This window comes from Electrona antarctica (genome assembly GCF_951216825.1).
Source record: "Electrona antarctica genome assembly, chromosome: 5".
Classification (NCBI taxonomy): domain Eukaryota; kingdom Metazoa; phylum Chordata; class Actinopteri; order Myctophiformes; family Myctophidae; genus Electrona; species Electrona antarctica.
In genome coordinates this window covers 16109501-16123586 of record NC_136810.1, presented here as the reverse complement: position 1 = coordinate 16123586, position 14086 = coordinate 16109501, and the positions used below count along the sequence as shown (strand labels likewise).

General features: G+C 41.7%; 1 protein-coding gene across 2 annotated transcripts in view; it reads right to left on the bottom strand.

The window, feature by feature from the left end:
- The window catches only part of LOC306923813 (chemokine-like protein TAFA-5), a 220717-nt gene that overhangs the window by 115245 nt on the left and 91386 nt on the right, over positions 1-14086 (bottom strand). The gene's annotated exons all lie outside the window — the stretch shown is intronic.

Below are 14086 nucleotides of genomic sequence, written 5' to 3'. Positions count from 1 at the left end.
GGCATATTAGCAAACAGACCTGGATTTGGTTGCTGATAGGTAGAAACCTCTTATCTCCATAATTATAACTTTTTGTCCCCCCCCCCCCCCGGTAAATTAACACTACTTGATCGTACTACAGTGTCACACAAAAGCATCAAAACAGCAGATCTGCAAGCTTGAAGCACGGTGCGAAGCAACACGTTTTGAGCTTGTAGATCTGCTACTTTTGTTATTTTTTTTATTTGACTACTGAAGTAGCCTACCTGATTGTTAACCACACTAGCCATAGTGGGGAAGATGTAACGAAAATAGCACTACACAAGCTCGTTCCAAGCTCCCAATTTCTGTCGTTATATGCCAATTCTAATTCCAGTTTGACCAGGAGTTTTACTGGGATGACAATTCTTGGTGTAATCTATGCAAAGGATATTCGCACATCCACTTTGTTCAGATGTAGGTGACAGTGACAATTGAATAAAACATGAAAACTGCAAACGCACTCGCGGTGCAGCCAAGTCGGATGCACTCGCAGTTGAAACTAGAAAAAAATGCCCCTCGGGGCACAGGTTGTGGCCTCCTGGTGGCGCTATAATAGGCCAATGTGAAAAGGGTGCCATTTGTTCTTACACCATTGATGGCAATTGGATGATTTGAGGCATTTTGTTCCAAAAATGTGTTTTGCAAAAAATCCACCTGTTGGTGGCGCTATAACAGGCCAATGTGAAAAGGGTGGGATGGATATATTCCTCAGCCTAGTAGGAAAGTCTGTGAAAGATTTCACGTAAAATGCACGCTGCGTTCATGATTTTAGGCTTTTTGTTTCAAAAGGGCCAATCCTGCAAACTTTGAAAGCCAATGTGAAATATCGGACAAATCCGTCTTGAGCTGTTCACAGACGGACAGACGGACACACGGACGGACGGACGGACGCAGTGCAAAACATACTCTAGTCTCTCCCCATGCCTTCGGCCTGGTGGAGACAACAAAAACCCAGCCAAGAGTGTTTTGACATTTTGGCTTGTCCCTCGATATCGGATTATCACCTGCTTATGTTTGTTTTGTTGCCTGTGTTGTACCTGTGACTGCACTACCTTTTACGGTATAAGCCGTGAACCACTACCCGCTTTGTCAATAAATCCTTTTTGAATTGCACCTGCTTAGCCAGTTGTGCATCTGGGTTCATCCCCCTAGTGTTGCTGCCATATACCCTGCTACAGTAGCATTCCCCTCAGCCATGACAAATATACCACTATTCTGCACAGCACAGGTGATCTCAATGTAATAAACAACAGCTGGAACACATTGTTACACTGTTGGGTAGAAAGCTTGTATGTCTAAAACCATTCTTTTTCAGGAAATAAAAAAATAATTTGTTTTCCAATGTAGTTATTATTTCACAAGCTGTTGTTTGTTGCTGTCGGGCAGAACCCTCTCACTGTATCTCCATATTCTAACTTTTTGTGTCTTTTCTTAAATTAACACTTTATTTGATCGTACTACAACGTCACACAAAAGAGTAGCATATCTATAGGCTTGAAATACATCACAAAGCGACACGTTTCAAGCTCTATTTTTGTTATTTTTTAATTTGAATTCTGATTTTTTCATTTTTAATTCTGATTTGCGACGTGTTTCGAACTTGCAGATCTGCTACTTTCAACGCTTTTGTGTGAAGCTTTTGTGTGATCAAGTGGGGAGTTAATATACATAAAAGTTAAAAAAAAGTTTGAATTATGGAGATAAGATGTTTCTGCCCGACAGCGACAATATCAACAAACAATCAGACTTAACAGCGGGCGCAGCGTGGGCTCTGCTGACTCCATCGCTTGGTATAAGGCAGACTCAGCAGATCTACAGGAACCATATTGGATTCCCAACAAACAAATAATTAAAAGTTCAAGTCGGACATGGTGTGGGAGCGCAGCGGCCGTCTGCATACCTGCTGACCTGTCCGAACCGCTGCCCTTGAGCCACACGCGTATGATGCCAGATGCGTATGAGCACTATATGCGCACTCACGCACCGCACACACACACACACACACACACACACACACACACACACACACACACACACACACACACACACACACACACACACACACACACCACACACACACACACACACACACACACACACACACACACACAGGTGTATGCCAATTCAAAGCTATATTTGTAGAGGACATCAACATTTCAGAACAGGCATTTTATGAATGATCTTTAATACATTTTTGGCATTTTTAACTGCATGCCTGAAGCCGAAAAATAGCAGATCTAAAATCTGTATTTATTTATTTTTGGAACACCTGCGCACAACCTAAGTCTAAATCATTCACAAATCTATCCATAAAACTAACCGTGAAATGCCTGATCCTGCCAACCTGAATCATTCCCTAATTGTACAACTATCTCTACACTAAAAACATATTCTTTCAACCATAAAACAACCATATGTGTCTTGTGAGGACCAGGAAAATTACCATCACAACGTCTATTTCTATTTCACGATACTTGTGGGGGCATTGGGCAGGGGCACACACACACACACACACACACACACACACACACGCACGCATGCACGCACGCACGCACGCACGCACGCACGCACGCACGCACGCACGCACGCACGCACGCACGCACGCACGCACGCACGCACGCACACACACACACACACACACACACACACACACACACACACACAGCTGTGTGATAACTCCATCCTAGCAAATGGAGGCCATACGTCCTGGTGCCGGACAGTTCCATTTCCACTGCACTTCTAAGACGACAGATGAGGTCTGGGGGGGGGGGGGGGGGGGGGGGGTCTGCTTTGATATCTCACTCACCCCACCCCACCCACATGAAATGAGTGGCCATTGACGGACAGACCTGTGGAAGGGGTAATCGATGGGGAGGGAAAAGGCATCAAGCAATAATCACTCCGCCAGGCGAGAGGCCCTGCATGCTATACCCAGAGACTCCATGGGGGCCTGCAACCTGACGGTGGGAGGGGGATGAGATCACAATCTTAAAGTCTGAAGCGGGGGGCAACTTTGATGGAGTTTCCGTGACAGATCTGGGGAAGTGTTGAGGGATTTGATAAGACTCACTCACTCCTCCCGGTCTCCTCTTAACTCTCCTATCCACAAAGGGCCCGGCAAATCAATCTCCTTCTCCTCCTCCCGGGGCTAATTTTGGGGTGTGAGGGAGCGGCGGAAAGGGGATAAAAGCACTGTGGTGACAGGAGGAGACATTGCAGATGGACGCCGATTAAATCGGCTCCATCCCCTCCAAAACAATCGGAGATGGCATTTCATGCCTTCATACTCTATCCTCTCCACTGGACTAGTGTAATTCCAGCACAGGTGTATTGAGCAGTCTTCACTTCAAAACATTGAAAGATGTGACCATTCCAATTTTAGCTACACTTCATTGGCAACCCAGTCAATTTTAGAATGAATGTGAAAGTGTGTTTATTTGTTTATATATCTATCTAAACTTTCAACTAAGTATAAACCAGGACGGCCTGGGCAGCCTATAGGCTGCAATGCCAGCCTGACAGCGTGACATGCGTTCAAATCCCGATCCCGACGACCTTTGCTGCGTGTCACTCTCTCCCCATTTCCTGTCAGTCTACTGTCCTATCAATGAAGGCATACATAAATATTGATTAAAGTATAAACCACGTTCTTACCTCATATATTTCAATAACATGCAAATGTAAGTAACTTTGTCTTGCTCAGGTTCATCAGTCCAGCTGGGGGGTTCTGACAGTAACAGGTTGGCAACCAAACTATTGTAATTGTAAATGAGCGATACTTTGATGCACTACTCCTCCCACAGTTTTTGCCGCACGCACTCGAGCCATATGTCAAATCGACCGGCTTCATTGGGAATTGTGTGCTTGTATTTTGCTAAGAGATCCGTTAAGAGATCAGTTTAATTGATATTAATTAATTAGATCTCCATAGACTTATAATGGGAAGATCGAAGACTAATTAAGGCTCCAATTCAAGTATTTTTTCCCTTGGAGACCGTAAGCGTCATATTTACAAGACTTGGGGGGGAGGTTCATAATATGAAAATGACTTGAAAAGCAATTACATCAGTTGGCCTCATGGTGGCGCTATAACAGCCCACTTTACGTTTTTCCCTTTAACTCTTGAACCATAAGTCATAAAATCAAAATGTCTTTTTCCATGGATTCCTTGTCCATCTCCCCATATAGGCCACGCCCATTTCCGTCGGGAAAGAATTTCCACCAAATTTGAATTTTCTTCAAAACACACTTTTTGCTCCTCCTCCTACATATTTTGTCCAAATCTCACAAGGATTGGTACAGATGATATCTGGACCTATCCATAGTGCGTATCGTTTGGCCGTAAATCGGCTTCTGAAGTTAGTGGGAGGGGCCTATTTTACAAAAAAAGCCACAAATCGCCCAAATTATCCACCCCAAATTTGAATCAGATATCGCGGGTGGTTTAATCAACCAAGAGCCAAAAGCAATTCCATTTTCATCCATAGGGGGCACCGCAAATGCAAAAAGTGTAACCGTTTGTTGCAGAAAAAAGTTTTTTTGGGGAGATAAATTCCCTCGAAATTACTTACACATGATCACAGGGGTGATGTGACATTGTAATTGGCTAGCAAAATTTGTAGGAGGGACCTACTGTATATAAGCGATTGTGGCAACCACACTTTTCTTTTCTCCAAAAATGCGATTTTTCTAGTTTTCATATTGTTGCGGGCAGAAACCTCTCATCTCCAAGTGTTTGTGTTTTTCCATAACTGAATGCCCTACTTGATCATACTACTGGTCCACAAGATCGAAATGCAAAGAGACACGTTTTGAGCTTGTCGATCTGCTACTTTTACTATACTTTTGAATTTAAATCATGCAAAGTAACAGTTTTGGACATAATGAGGTTTCCGCCCGACAGATGTGTGGGTCCTTTGTCACTCTCACGTTGATAGGATTTCATTATCCCCAATAGGGTTTTTGATAGCCTTTTCTGTAACTGAGCTATGCCGACCTATACATAATTCTTCCAAATACATGAAAAATGAGGGCTACAACGTTCATGTATTAAGTGTTCTAAAAGGTTCAAAAAGGGGGAGGAAAACACCCATAATCAAAAAGAATAATATTCTTTTTGATTTGATTTGATTTGATTTTGAGGAATTATTTGAATTTGTTTGGACTCATACTTGATAATGGACTCATATTATGAGTCCATTATCAAGTATGAGTCCAAACAAATTCAAATAATTCCTGATGAATCACTCATCATCAGATGACTCACTTTTCATCAGTGCCCTGATGAACAAAATTTGCAAAACATGTAGGCATCTTTCCTTCCTTCCTTCCTTCCTTCCTTCCTTCCTTCCTTCCCTCCCCCTCTCCCCCCCCCCCGCCCCCCCCCCTCTCTCTCTCTCTCTCTCTCTCTCTGCGACCTGGTCAAGTTGCTGCAGCGATTGAGGTTTCAATCTGTCATCATCGGACTCTCTCTCTCTCTCTCTCGTCCCTCCCTCTCTCTGTCTTCCCCCCCGTTCTGGAGTCTGATACAGAACTGTTGCGACAACCTGCTAAGCTACAGGGAGGACACACGTCCATCAACACAAACATGCCCTTTTCTGTTCGCAGGTTGATGTTAAAAGGTTAACTACATGAAGCCATATACAGAATGAAGAACACATGAACTATCAAAAGAACACATCAACAGATCAACAACATGATCAGCATCAGTATCATTCTGTATCATGGTTAGTAGCATGGTCAGTATCATGTCAGTATCAAGTTAGCATCATGTCAGTATCATGTCATTATCATCATGTTGGTAAAATGGTCAGTAGTATGATGGTCAGTATCACGTTAGCATCATGTCAGTATCATGGTCAGTATCATGTCATTATCATCATGTTGGTATAATGGTCAGTAGTATGAGGGTCAGTATCATGGTCAGTATCATGTGAGTATCATGTTCAGTATCATGTGAGTATCATGGTCAGTATCATGCCAGTATCATCATGTTAGTATCATGGTCAGTAGTATCATGGTCAGTATCATGTCATTATCATTATGTTAGTATAATGGTCAGTAGTATAATAGTCAGTATCACGTTAGCATCATGTCAGTATCATGTCATTATCATCATGTTGGTATAATGGTCAGTATAGTATTATGGTCAGTATCACGTTAGCATCATGTCATTATCATTATGTTAGTATAATGGTCAGTAGTATGATGGTCAGTATCACGGTAGCATCATGTCAGTACCATGCCAGTATCATCATGTTAGTATCATGGTCAGTAGTATCATGGTCAGTATCATGTCATTATCATCATGTTCTAGTATAATAGTCAGTAGTATGAGGGTCAGTATCCCGGTAGCATCATGTCAGTATCATCGTCAGTATCATGTGAGTATAGTAACATGGTAAGTATCATGTAAAATTAAACATACTTTTTAATTATGTGGTGGTGGGGGGTGAGTCACGGTATTGGATAATGGGCCCAAAAAAAGATGAGTAACACTGCTCTAACACGACCTCACATGACCTTCTGTTCTCCCAGCACCAGGGCTGGAGCATTGCACTGACACGGACATGATTCAACACACCTAAGGACTCCATTTGTCTTGTAATGATATAGCCTTTTGGCCTGAATATGTTTTTTTCCAATGGAAATATCCTAAAAAATTGGGTCGTATTATAATCGGGGACTAGACTATTCAATGTTCTTTTAATCCACAAATGAGTCTTAAAAAATGGGGGTCGTCTTATAATCAGAGTCATTATATTCAGGACAATACGAGTAATGAGTGAGCATTGTGTGTGTGTGTGTGTGTGTGTGTGTGTGTGTGTGTGTGTGTGTGTGTGTGTGTGTGTGCGTGCGTGCGTGCGTGCGTGCGTGCTGGGTGCGTGCATGCGTGCGTGCGTGCGTGCGTGCGTGCGTGCAGTATATGGACAAAATTATTGCTTTGATACACAGTGATGCTTGCCCGGACCTATTTAATCCATGTAATCCATGTGCCCATCATTTATAGCGCCCGGACCACTTTTACCGGCGCACCGGAAGTTGGTGTGCATGTCTGTGTAGCAGCTAACAATAGCCACACCACTCTAGAGTCGATCGACAACAACGGGAGACAAGAATAAATCTATCGCGACTAGCGACTGGACCGCGGAAGGCAGTCAAACACAGGATCTTTTTTCAGAATTAGACGGGATGATTTAGATCGGGAGTTATGATCGTTTTAAGATTTTCGTTTTCGTCAGCTAAACAGGCAGGGAACATTTTCGATGACGTGTCATCACACGTCATCGGATCGGGCAACAAGCGCTCCTAAGCTCTAGAGCGATGCGAACGGTTTTGTTATGATTAATCTCCGTCCTATTTATCAATCTCCGGCTTGGGCACTTGACCATGACCTTGAACTTGACGGAGATCTCCGCCCCGGGCCTCCATGGTGTTAACTATGACTGTACAAATGTGCTACACATTGAGAATGTAAAAGTGAACCATAAGGGTCCATTTGGGAACTATATTACTTTGTTTCATTCAAACTACTTTAACCTTTAAACAGTTAGATAGTGCTCATTCTGATTGAGAGGGGACAGAATGCCATTTTCTTTTTCCTTCTAAAAGCAACATCACGGTAATAACATGGTCCTCTGATGGCTCGAGATCACAACTAATGTACTTGATGCGGAAGTGCCTTTCACGTTTTATGGATAACCTTTTGAAATGTTAATCATCCGTAAATGCAGTGTGATGCCACGAAGACGGAGATTTCTGACAATGCATTATGTAATACAACTGATCAGCTTCTTAATTACCTGCCAGGCTAACTTTAAAATTTGACTCCATTACTTTAAACTCTGTACATGACCTCCCATCCATTTTTCCCTCTACACTCAATATAACCCATCTACAAATTCACACCGCTTAGCAATTTAACTTGCAGCGTTGCTAATTTTGCCGAAGATTTACCCAAGAATACAGACACCAGGGTTCATGTGGTAAATGAAGATCTATGACACTTAACTCAGCTGAGAAACATGTTTCATTAACCCATTTAGGACTGAGGCCGTGCTACAGTATATACTGTACATAGCAACAAGAACCGCAAAAAGGGGTTCCCATCCATAGCAGAGACATGCTTTAAGAATGTATAGCCATTAGGCCTTTATTCAAAGCCCTGCAGCCCTCTGCCTCCAGTGCCAGACTGTAAAGGCTCATACATTGCATACTCCAGTTTTTAGGTGATAACATGTTTTAAGCTTGTAGGTCTGATATTGTCTGCTGTTTTTGCCGAGCCAAACCATTTTGTGACAGACGGAGCATAAATTCAATTCCTGCATTACAGGTATTGTATAGCTCTCTGTATAGCTCTCTATCAAGTCCCTGTTTCTGTCTTTTTTAAACATGTTAACATTTTACTTGAGTAAAAGTATAACAGGAAACGAGAAATCTGGAGCTCCCTGCTGAAACTCTTGCCCCCACAACTCGACTCCGGTTGAAGATGTCATAGCACTTTATAGTACACATGTATAATATATTGTATAGTATAGTATGTATAGTTTACATAGATACTCCACTGTTACGTTCTTAGTTTACGCATGATTCATGATAACTACTTTTTATATATGTGATGTATGCCATGCTTTTTGTTATTGCTTAATGTAAATCACTCTGGATTAAGAGCGTCTGCTAAATGCCTAAATTGTAAATTGTAAATTGATGGATGAATGGATAAAAGTACAAAAGTATTGGAATTAAACTATACCAACTGAACAAAAGTATAAGCACTTGAATTTGTGTAACTGTTTTTATTTTTTTAAAGCAGATCTATACAAGCTCATAACGTGTTGTGATGAGCTTGAACCTCTAAATCTGAAAAGTAACTAAAGCTAATAATCATAGTGGAATAAAACGTACAAGATTTGCCTCTGATATGTAGCTGAGAGTAGAATTGTAAAGTATAACAAAATGAAGTGCCTCAAAGTTGTATTTTGGTACAGAACTTGAGTATATGCACTTAGCCACCTTCCACCACTGTGTGGAAGGTCTCGTTTCAGAGACCTGTTCTGACGTGTGCCTTGAACTTCTGCTTGTATTTCGGATGTTAGATTTCTGGCCTGCTCCCATTTTCGTAGGAGTTTGCCTGTTTGGACTGCTGTCTTGGTTTACTTTGGACCCTTGACTCCTGCCTTCACTCTCTGTAAGCTTAGTAGCTTTTCGTCGCTGTCGGGAAGAAACCTCCTATCTCCATATTTTAACTTTGTGTTGTTTTCGTAAATTAACGCCCTACTTGATCACACTACAGCGTCACACAGATCCGCAAGCTCGAAACGCGCTTTGAGCTTATAGATCTGTTACTTTTGCATTTTGTTGTTATTTATTTGAATCTTGAAAAGTAACCGTCTTGAACATATGAGGCCTGGAGCGATATAATAAATTCACTGTATTGAAGCTGCTCTGCCTTTCGGGCATCTCTCTCTCACACACTCACACTCTCACACACTCACACACTCACACACAGGTTAGGCTAAGGTGCACAGTTTGCACCCAATGGCTGAGAAAAACATTTCCATAGAGGGAACAATGAATATTTTGAACCCAAACCTTAGTGGGACTAAAAGAAATTATGCTTTCAGGAATTCATAAATATATTTTCCTCCCGACCCGTGAGGGGGTCAGAGCACAAGGCCGATGAGGATTCTGAATACGTCAGGAATTTTACTCTACCGAGACGAACAAAAAGTGACAGACACATCGGCTGCTTCAGGGATCAAACCTTTGTCTGTTAAGCACTTCCAAGCTGGCGTGCCCATTTTCGGCATGTCATTATAGATATTATGAAAAATTGCAAACATTCGTTTCTATCAATTACACACCCCATGAATAGTTGAATTTGTGGAATCTTTTAAATTTTGTCGCATATCTAAGCCAATTATTTGATGACCGGCGGCTTCAAGGCCTGCCTCTGGAGGAGACTTGAGCCACAACAGGCACCGCAGAGCGATAGTTCACGAGCCGAACGTTGCACGGGTGGTGAACTCGAAGAAAACAAGCACTGCTTCTCAATCCGACTGATTTTCCGATCATACTGTTACATAAACATCCCTGAGACGATAATTAATAATGTACCCCCTGTGGTGTCTGCCGGCAAGGAATTTCACACCTCCCTTAGTACTGAGCATGTGTGTAGACGTTTGGCTATACAGTCGCTATTTGTCACATAACCCGGCTATAACAAAAAGCAGCCAAACACCTAAAAGTATGGCCGGGTGACAACATTAGCCAGTTATTACCCAGTAGCACTAAAACTGATTGGGTGATTAAATATGAATGCATCCGAGACCTTTTTATCACCCAACTGGATGTGAGGTATTAGCAGGATGGACTGTTGATGATATATATTCACTATTGTACCGTAAATATGAACTTACAATATTGCATAAAAACTGCATGCGATTCGGACATAACGTTTGTATCATACAAAATGTCACCTATTATTATTATGTTTTAATCATTATTGCACTGGGTATTGTGGAATCATGTTTGGGGAGCAATAAGCTAAGGCAGGAGAGCCATTGCAGCTGATATTCTACCTATTATGTTTACTATTTAGTGTATGTTTCAACATGGGTGGATAGTGATTCAAACTATGACATTGCAGGGTGATATTTCTAAACTGCCTCTATTAGAATTTGAGAATAATTTCCCAGACAATGAATGTGAACACTGACTGGAGAAGTGTCATTATTACTTTTTTATATTGTCTGAATTAATTTCATGGTTCGATTGAACAATGGCCACAGGCTTAATGCTGTGGACGTGCCACTGTCAATGCACACCTGTACTCTAGCCTGGGACAATGTTTTATTTGGGCGGGAACCCCTTCTGGTGTTAGCATTATGTTATGCTTTAGCTATTGAAAAATAGCAGATCTACAAGCTCATAGCGCGCCACCAAGTGGCGCGCTACGAGCTTGTAGGTCTGCTATTTTTGAAAAATCGAAGAACGACTGACATAGAAACATAGCTTTTTCAGAAAACTGTCAGGATTTAGAAGGTATTTGTAGAATCGTTCCCAGGTCAAAATGGGTTAACCTTACCAACCCTATCCCGGGGTGAACATTCGGCAAATATATTAAGGACCCTATTTTGCGTCAGAGGCCATAATTCCGTAATTTGGGGATGTAGCATTGCGTAAGAGGCGTTCCCCAGTAAAAATTGCTATCTTGTGCCACAGTGCAAATCCCTAAAACACCTCCGCTACCCGTAACATTATGCATAGGGATGGAGCTCGATAACCGATAAATCTGAGCTTTGGGCTTATCAAGCCTGTTATCGAGCCCATGACGTCATGATTAAACAAGCAAGACAAGAGGCGATCAAGAAATAAATCTAATCGCCCACTCTGGCACAAAAAATGTCGGTCTAAAAGGGTATTGATACCTGCCAACCATAGCTGCCCGGGGAAACATTACACTTTTAAAGTGACGGTACACATATTAACCAGTTAACTGTTTCTTTAATATTATTTTAATGGTAAAAAGGTCAATTGCCTTCTGTCTGTTAGAAAAGTATACTGTATCTGAAGGCCCTATATAGTAAGATACTGGTTCTGTTCAGAATGTATTGTCTCCTGTCTTTCAAACAAAATAATAGAAAATGTTCGATGATAGTGGGCTCGATAAGAACCCGACTCGATAAGCCTGATCGGTAAGGTAATTATCAATACAAATTAACGAGCTCCATTCCTGCCCTCACAGAGGCTGCCGGCTAGTCTACAGTGAGGCAGAGGGGGCAGGGCCGTCACATTATGCATAGGTACGGTTTGGGCGTTACAATAATGAAACCAACCACCGTACAGATCCATTACCCATTATGCCCAGTGTTATCTTGCCTTACTATACTATATGACCAATGGAAGAGCAATGTGTCGCTACCTTCAAATACATAAAGAGTTTTGTGTCTATCATCCACTCCGCGATCAACACAGTCTCACTCGCAATAAAGCAGGGACTTTTTTTTCTTCTTCTTTTTTTTCCACCGTGCACAGAATCATATGGATGCATAACAGCCAAGAACACTCCTCATTTCATTAAGCCATAACTCGCTCAGTTATCATTTGGTATATATATAGATCGTTGATTGTATTGTCTCTATGCAACGGTATCAATCGAACAGGAAAGTTTGGAAACTCTGATTAATTAAACAGACTTGAACTGAACTGAGGCGAAGGGCCTCTCTTATGCACATGCTGTGGGACTTTCTTTAATATGCGATTATTGGGGGTAGATTCGCGGTCACATTGAACGTATCTTGGGACGTGAGATCCCATTCTCCCCAACTTCAATCTAGATGATCACAGTTCCCTTGACGACCTGACACCCTATGATGCTGAGTGGGCTAAAATCAGCGCTAATGCTGGGACGGAAACGTATTATTTGTGAATGGAGGGCTCCTTCTGAAGTTCTGCCCCATGGGAATGTTTGGTTTAGTCAACCTGGTCAGGTAGCAGTGCTGGAAAAACTCTCTTTCAGACTTCTTAACAAAGTAGACAACTATCTGTTAAAATGGGATAAATGGGAGGCGCACACTGGAGTCACTGTCTAGTTGTGAACTGAGCAGACTATTATAAATTATGAACTGTAACTGAATTTGCCTGAATAACCATCGCCTTATTATTTTCATATTATTACTTTTTGGTTTGTCTGTTTTTTATTGTTCACTTTTGCGTTCTGTTTTTCTTTTTTTCTGCTTTAAGAATTTTGTCTCTACATTATTGCAATTTTTTTTTTCTGTAGGCCTACCCTGTATATTGAAAAACAATACAAATTATTAATCATAAAAAACACATTTGGTTGACACAAGTATATTATCTTTATGGGGAATTTTATATTATTGTAATCCATTAAATAGTTGCTGCACAATGGATGGATGAAACTGAATGAACTTCTTTGAATAGATAATGATCATCATACTATATCATCATACTATAATTCACTCATTGTCTGAATGTCTGAATGTCTGTCTGTCTGAAACACTGTCCTGTACTGCCTGCACCAAACGCCCCCACTTTTCACACAGGCACTGACCATAATATTATGGAGGTCTTAACGAAGCCCTTTTTTCAATTTAACAAATTATTGATTAAAAATATATTTTTAGTGAATTAAAATGTCCCATCGACTTACATGGGAAAATGCGAAAACTCACATCAAGTCTTTTTCTCTCAGAAACAGTTGGAGCTACAGTTCCAACACTTGGAGGGGAGGTTCATAATAATTATTAATCAGTCGGCCTCATGGTGGCGCTATAACAGCCCACTTTACATTTCGCCTTATAACTCTTGCACCGTAGGTCGTAAAATCAAAATGCTATGCTGCTATGTTTACGATAGCGTATATAGCCTACGTGCGCTATAGACAATTCCCTCCCAATCAGTAATGTGATCTATTACATCGCATTAACCACACTGTTTGAGGAGGTGCTTTCCGCTGTCCTAAACATGTGTGTGCAAGATAGCAATTATAGGGAAAGCGCATCAACACGTCTACAGACACACCTCCCTCCACCCGCAAATAAAGGTGCCGGCATAATGTATAGTGGGTATAGTGTGGCCGCAAGATACCGTTCACGGATAGTGGAAGCTCCTAAATGCGTATTCACGGATTGTGGTTAATGCTGGCGGGTAATGGCGGGTTAATGCTGCATGGCAAACGATAGAGCCCTACGTGTACAGTGAAAACAGAGGAGGCCTAGTATAGAGCTCTGTGGGACTACAGTCAACTAAGTATATTTCCACACAGTCATGTACAACAAGAATGAACACATGGTCATTGTCGTCAATATGTCGGTGGTCACCACCAACCTTGGTGTCAAATTGGACAGTGATTTTAGCATTTAGCATTTTTCCCTGTTCAGCTCTTATTTTGAAGAGCCAAAAATCTAGACCGGATGTTGTGAACTTATTTTGGGTTGTGTGACGATGCTGTATCGTTCCCCGTGTATCGTTCCTGTATCGTTTGCCGCGGGTGCTGCTCTAACATGATGCAGAAGGATCGCATTGTCTGCTCTGGGCCCTG